Here is a 7,855-nt window from a genome sequence, read left to right as displayed (position 1 = left end):
CTCATATTGTTACAACTCCTACATTAGTTGCAGGTGTGAAATGCCAACTGATCTACACTTCTAGTGCTGTCAGCAGGGGAGTAATGTGTGTCAAAGGCCTGCTTCTCAGAGGGGAGGTCACACAGATCTCCATTTGCACATCTGCTTTGCTAAACACAAAACTCTGGAGGTTTGAAAAGCTCCAATATGCACAAAATGGGATGTGATCACTACGGAAGGAACTTGGAATGTGCCTGTCATTTAGTAGGCAGGACACAGAATTTTCCCTCTGTACAAAATACTTCCTCTATTACAACAGGCAATCTTTTACTTTAAAGTTCTATATTAATAAGGAAAAAACTACATTTCTCTGCATTCCACGAGAAGACAGGATACCAAGAGGTTAAAAAAGAACCTCACACATTAAGCAGCTTCAGAAAGATTCTAATGTTCAGCATGTCCCTGCTTGGAGTGTGCAGATACAAAGAGCAGGAAAGTGCCTGATCAGAGCTCCTGGAGGGACTGTGCTGCTGGAGCCTGCCTTACACAGAGGCATCCTGGTTTGGTTCTGAAGGCTTCCAGAGGAGCTTTCAAATGTTTCTATTCCCTGCTGTTAGTGGATTTTTTTCATACCTTGGAATAAGTCTTCCGATGGTAATGTGTTTGCAGTTGATGCCTAGATAATAGTTCTTGCTCAGGGGACCTCTAAAACACAGTATTTTATGCTTTCTACATTTTATTTGAGATCAAAGACTCCTCCTATATATACATATATGCCTAATTCTTTCTTGATTTCTGCTAGAATCCAATATATCCCCCAGTATCTGCCATAAGGATGCTCACAGGTAATCTATACAGAGTACTTTTTGCTCTTCATGCGTTTGGCCTTTTAATGTCACGTTTATGACATCATGATGCCACTTAGTCTGTGCTTACAGGACATTTTAAACACATGCATCCAAGCATCCAAGCATCATTCACCACTATGCACTGTATTTTTCCTCCCCCAGTTGACTATTTCCAAATTTTTTTGGAGGGTAGTGAAAGCAACATTGATCCTTATATCCAAAATGAGGAAACAGGGACATGGTCATCAGCTGTATGCTTTGTTACATGAAATTTAGACCTTGCACCCTCACAGTAACTTAGCTGGAATTAAAGAAAAGTGATTTCCCCAAAGCATACTGGGGAGAGCTGAGCACATAGGACAGAGCATGTTTCATGAACACCTGAAATTCCAACCCCGAGTGTCTGCTGCTTGTAATGGACATCTCCTTAAGGAATCTGTTGAAAAGAATTTTCAACGGAATCAGAAGAGATTCAATTTTAATACTGAGGAAGAGGATCGCTTGCTTTTTAAAGAAAAGTTTAATTCTGGAAAAGACTCTGTGTTGGTAAGTTAAAAGAACTGTGCTGTAGAAGACAGAGTTGTTGGTTGGCTCTTCATGGGAGTGTCTGTTGAATTCAGAGGTGGCCTTTCCCCTGAAATTTACACCAGAAATTCAGAAATTTCATCTTTGATCAGAACAACTTCATTACCTTCCTGACTAATAGGAATGACATTTGTTTCCCTGGGCTGTACAGTATAGACATAATAGACTCATGAAAAGAAATGGAGAAAGGGATACTGATTTTCTTGGAATGAAATACAGAAAGTTTGGCCTAGAAAAACATTTGAGTATAATATGCTGAAAGTTTAAAGAAACATTTTCAAAAAAATATTTTCCAGGAGCATGCCTGTTAGTTTTATCATCATTTTTGCCATGTATAATTATGAGAAAAACAGACAACTCATAAGATTTTTTTGTTTCTGTTGAGAATTGCCTCTTCCAAGATAATTCTGTACGCTATTACTTTAGCCCACTGGGTATCATGTAGGGAAGGTGTAAGATTATGCACATGAATATTTCTGTCTACCACTTATGCGTGCTGAGACAATATCAACTTATACTTTCTCCTGTCATTGGTCCTTATTCCATAGAGGATATTCTTAATTACCAGCAAGACAATTTGGTAATATCATGTAAAGTGTAACAGCATAATTTCTGTGATGATTTACACCTGCTAAGGATCTGAATACTGAATTTTAAAACATATTTTAAGTTCAGAAGACAGAGTATTTTTTATACAAGGCACTATTTCTATTTTTAATAGAAATACTCTCATTTATTTAATTTATTGTCACAGTTCTTCTAAATGAAATGGAGCTTTTGAACATGAAGACACCATTCTTACACATTTTCACTGCCCTGAAAAATTTAGAACACACTTCTGTACTGGATTAAATCAACTCGAGTCTAAATGCCTAAACACTATTTTTGACAACTGTGCATGAGGGACGTGCCTGTACAGGGATTCTAAAGAATAAAAAACCTAAAAATATCTTAGTTGCAAAGAAAATTCCCTGTATTCCTTCTTACACTTTGTAATAGTGGTTATATATATATATATCTTTTTAACCCTCACAGGTTTATCCCTAATTCTGTTGAAAATGATTGAAATGATTCCATTGACTTTAACAAACTCTGCTTCCTACTGGATTAAAGGCGGTATTTGTGCATTAGATTTGCTAGTGATGTCCCACTAATGAAACAGGTAATTTTATAAACATGTCAGGGAGGGTAAGTGCCCAATAAAAAGATGTCAGATAGAGATCCACAAATTACAGTCTATTTGTAATGGAAATAAAACCAGGAATTCTTACTATGAGTCATGAATTTCTTTATAATTGCTTCCACATTTGGGACAACATTCTCCTAAGTTGTCTACAGAAACCCTGCCATTCTTTGTGCTTTTGATGGCAGTTATGATCACAACAACACATCTCATTTCTGATAAAAATTACTTACTTTGGGAAGGATTGTTTTTTTCTCAAATTGCTTTTCTGAGTCTTAATTTTATCTCCAACTATTTTCTTATCCTCCTCCTCATTTTCTATTTCTAATATAAAAACAGAAGTCCTTATCAATTTAGAAGAGCAATAAAACTAAAGAAAATTCTGGCAGAACTGTAAAGCATGGTCTATTTTAAAGTTCCAACTCAGATAATAAGACTCTGCTTGTGCTGCACCTCACTCATGGATTCAGTTTTCCATAGTGCATTCAGTGTTGTAATAATGCAAATCAAATACAATTTTAATAACTCCTTCCATTAATGTTTTAAGACTGCAACACTTATGAGCATGATTCTAATTGCATGATTTTGCTACAGGCAAGTTTTATAGATCTGCTTGATCTTTGGATATTTGCACCGTTTGGATTATTTTAAATAATTAATTTTTGGAAGCATTTCAGTCTCAGTAACAACAGTTGGGTTTGATAGTGGCTGTCTTGTCAGTAATTGTATGTATCTGCTTCCATGCAAGGATAAACTAGATAAATTTAGAACTCTTTGGAAGGAGATGGCTGAGGTTTATATCATGGCAAATGTCACGAAGAATGTTCTTAGGACGTGAATATTTATAGACTATGTTAATACAAGGAGCAAAAGGGGTTTAAAGTGAACAAAATTTTTTCATGCAGCACAATTAGTTAATTAAATTGCAGGAATTTCTGCCAAAAGAATACGAAAAATATTATCAACTTAAAACATTACATACCAGTAAACATTCTTGTTTTATGCAACTTCCATTGCCAGTCTCTAATGCACTGAGTGATAGGAATGGGGAAAATACCTCATGAGAAGAATTAATTTGACTTCTGACATTTTTCTGTATATCTGCTGGGGGTTTCTGCCACAGGGGTCATAGAATCATGGAATCATTAAGGTTGGAAAAGACCTCTAAGATCATCAAGTTCAACCATTAACCCAACACTGCCAGGTCCACCACTAAACCATGTTCCTGAGAACCACATCCACACATTTTTTGAACACCTCCAGGGATAATGACTGCACTGCTTCTCTGAACAGCCTGTTCAAATGCTAGATCACCCTCTCAGTGATGAAATTTTCCCTAATATCCAACATAAACCTCCCCTGGTGCAACTTGAGGTCTCTTCTTCTTGTTCTGTCACTTGTTACCTGGGAGAAGAGACCGGCCCATACCTGGCTACAACCTCCTGTCAGAGAGTTGTAGAGAGTGATAAGGTCCTCCCTGAGCCTCCTTTTCTCCAGGCTGAACACCCCAGGTTCCCTCAGCTGCTCCTCAGAGGAGATGGTGAGGGGCTTGCAGGATCTCTGATGTAACCCAGCTGCTGATTTTAGGCAAGGTAAACAGTTGTTTGAAAGCTTGCTCCTCTCTCCAGAAACCTGTGTAAAACCTCAGGCTTTCCTCTCATTGTGCAAAGTGGGATGAAGAAAATGACAGGTCGTGGGCAGAAGGTAAGAGGGCAGCAAAAGTCACAAAGAAAGCATTTGCTGAGTGGCTGGTGAGGGCCCTTACCTTGACACTGTCCCCAGGGTTTCTCTCTAGTGGCAGGCTCTTGGCTCTCCTCCTTGTACCTGCCTGCTCCTCTTGAGCATCACTTGAGATCTACAGTAGAAGGTTCCCTCCTTCAAGATGAAAAGAAACACCAACGAAATCTTGCCCACTCTTGATTCCACATTTCTTCTGTAGAGAATTTACTCCAAATTTCGCTCGTGACAAATGCTTACACAAGGCTTGGACAAACAAGCATTAAAAGTAGCAGTGGGAATTTTCTTTGGGGGTTAAAGAATAACTATGAACCAAAATTTGCTAACTGTATGCTGAGAGGTGATTTATTGCCTGCAAAAATAGCATGTTCTTCAGTGAGTATGGCTTTACCCCCGCCAATGGTGAAGGTTTTCCTGTCTATTTGGTGAATTCTGTTTGGCATGATAGAAAAGAAGAACATCTCATCTGAGTGCATTTTCCTTGCAAGAAAAAGTTCTAACAGTCTTTCTAGAGAGTTTACACACTGACAAAGAAATAGTGCACAAGTTGTGCAAAACATATGATTAACCTTTTCTTCAACAGAAAAACTTTTAATCAATTCTACTTGAGAGGAATGGAAGGGGCCATAGGCTTAATGACCTTTGAGAAATATAAGTTTTTCATGACTGGATAATCAGAAGTATGGATAATTTCAGCAGTATTTGAGAATTTCAGTGCTGAATCAACTCAGCATGAAATTCTCAATTATTCTTTCCCAGAAGTCATCCCCAACATACACTGAATTGATGATAAAAGTGAATTATGTCTAGAGTTTTCCATGAAAACTCTGTGCTGGGAAATGCCAAACAAGCAAAAAGGTTGGGATTGAATAAAACAGTTTACATGAAGCATCTCAGCTAAGAAAAAGATGTTAAAGATTTTTCAAAATAATTGCAATTGTCCCAATACATATTGTTCTAAAAGTGAACATATATTTGCTTTGAAAAATATTTTGATTTTAATTTTTAATTTGTAAGTGAAAGTAAAAAATTGAAATATTTTGAAACTACTGAAGCAAATGGCTCAGTTAGATTTTTCACTCTTTAGCAGCTTATTGGTTAGCCACAGAATTAGCTGAAAAAAAAAGGAATCTTGAAAACTCCCAAAGGACAGAAAAAGCACTTCCCTGTCAGGTATAAAATGAGAGAAAATTATAATGACATTTTCATTTAGCACAGAGATTTACTAAAACACCCACATTTTCACAGAAGTTGCAAAGACTTGAACTCGGACACACTTTTGGTTTCTCCCCAGGTGTGATGCTTAATGATAGCATTTTTACTAGACCTGGTCACCCAAACTCTCAGATAAAGAGCTGGAGGCATTCCAGCCTCTACAGGAGTAATAATCTCTGTTTCACACGGCACGAGAAGGAGGGCAGGAAGCACAAGCAGGAAATTTCAGTTTTAGTCCAAACTAATGTGTTTAAACAGAAAATTAGAATTCTCAAATAAAATAGAAGTGAGCTATCCAAGGACAAAGAGCCCCAGATGCCATGAAGGGTTAAGCTTTGTAGGGGAGAGAGGGAAGGCCTGTGTAGCTTCACTGTGCTAATGGTGTGGGTAAAGAACGTTCTGAGATGCCTGCTCAATTTGTCAGGATTTTATCTTCTGAACTATTACCTTCAGCTTTCTCCACAACACCCTTCTCAGCCCTTTTATCTGCGAGCTATCTTCAAGTTAACTGTCTGCCTATTGCCTTGGCTGAACCACACTAATAGTCAGCTAATTACACATGAACGCTCTAATTTGCTTTGTCTTCCTCGAAAAACCCACGCGTGTGCAGGCACGCACGTGAGTGCACTTCTGCTCTTGCCATGGAGTTGCACCAGCTGAACCAGGATAAAATTTGTGTCATTTGTTTTCTGCCCCCTCTGATGCTTCCCCCCACCAGGCCACCACCAACGCTTGTCATTCCTGATTTGCAACATCACCTGTTGCTCCAACACCAGGCTCCTGTAGAGCAGAAACTGGAGCAAAGAAGAGAAATACGTGTTTGTCATTGAACTGAGCTGAGAAGAAGGAAGAGGAGAATGATAAGATCATAGCCTGCAGCACTTTGTTTATGAGAACATCCTTCCAGTGATATATGTCTGCACCAGGTGAAAGTATTGTGTCACCTCTAACATATTTTAAATGCCAGGGCTGTCATGCAAGAAGACAATGATGAACAAGTTTAAACAGAATATGGTTTTGTAGCCATGTACAGAGTTACCCTTTGAAGGTTTGCACTGGTAGTGCTTCTTAGCAAAATGTTTCCAAGCTCAGTTTTATTCCCCTACAGAACCCCTCTCACACAGAATTTAAACTAAATGGAGACATTTCTGTTGCAGGCAAACTGATGGGGTTATACATAAAGCAGTACATTTCCTCAGGCACGATTTTCAGGCCATTTCACATGTCCTCCCTGCCGTATTATCCAAGTTTGTCATAACTTCTTGGATAGGAACCCCGCTCCACTCAGCAAATAGGCAAAGAAAGGTCTGTCTACACTGTGTTCTGAGGACTGACCCCAGGTCACTGCATGGCAGAGGTTTACTCAGACTAGCCCTAGCATGCTCCTGTAGACTGAATTCCGTTAGCTGCTGGAGCTCCCAGACCACATCACCTGCTTTAATTCCACACGAAAGAATTCTGTTTGCATGCTGCCAGGCTGCCTGGCCTGGTGGGACAGGGTAAGCAGGGTCATTTGGACGATTCTCTTCAAAAGTGCACTCCTGGGCCAAAGTGAAAGGCTAATGCAGAGGCACCTTTCCTCACCAGGCAGATATGCCCAGAGCTATCATCACATGGCAGTTTTCTTCCCAGATATTTATCTGGAGCTCAACTGCACGAACACCATCCCTGTGTTAGAGCACTGTTGCACAACATCACTCATTTGCTCAGACTGACAGCTCAAATTGAGCCTTGGGAAAGCCAACATCCAACACATGATACTGAATATGGGCACGACCATATCCACCTTGGATTCAGGTGAAAGAGCTTTAGCCATATGTGTCACAGGGGGATGAAGGCAACCGTGACACCGTGGAGTTGTAGGTCCTTGAGGAAGACTAAGGTCAGAGCCACTCCATGACCCATCCAGGACAGCATTAATAACACTTTACAGAGAGAGAGGAAAAAAGCCTGAAAAAACCTTCAAGGAGGCAGAATTTCTTAAGCACTTATTAAGGTCCTGTGTGGGCTTGTGTAATGCATTCAACATCCGTCCCTCAGTTTCCCTTTCTGTAAAATGGACATACCTTGTTTTCCTCACAAGGTTATTAAAAGGATTTTCCAATTAAGGTTTGTCATAAATGAAAGTGTCTTGCAAACAGTATTTAATCACCTGGCTAAAAATGGTCTCCAACTTTTTTTGGCAGAATATGAGTTTTTATAGGGACTAGTCACAGTGTCCAGCTTAAAAGAAGGCTATGGGATCACATGCTGCATCTTTAAGACAGAGTTTACTTCTGAATCAGTAAATGTACTAGACAAAGCAGCC

Source organism: Corvus brachyrhynchos, unplaced genomic scaffold (assembly GCF_000691975.1).
Source record: "Corvus brachyrhynchos isolate BGI_N302 unplaced genomic scaffold, ASM69197v1 scaffold97, whole genome shotgun sequence".
Taxonomy (NCBI): Eukaryota; Metazoa; Chordata; class Aves; order Passeriformes; family Corvidae; genus Corvus; species Corvus brachyrhynchos.
The sequence above is the reverse complement of the archived record's forward strand: the minus strand, read 5'-3'. Positions refer to the sequence as shown.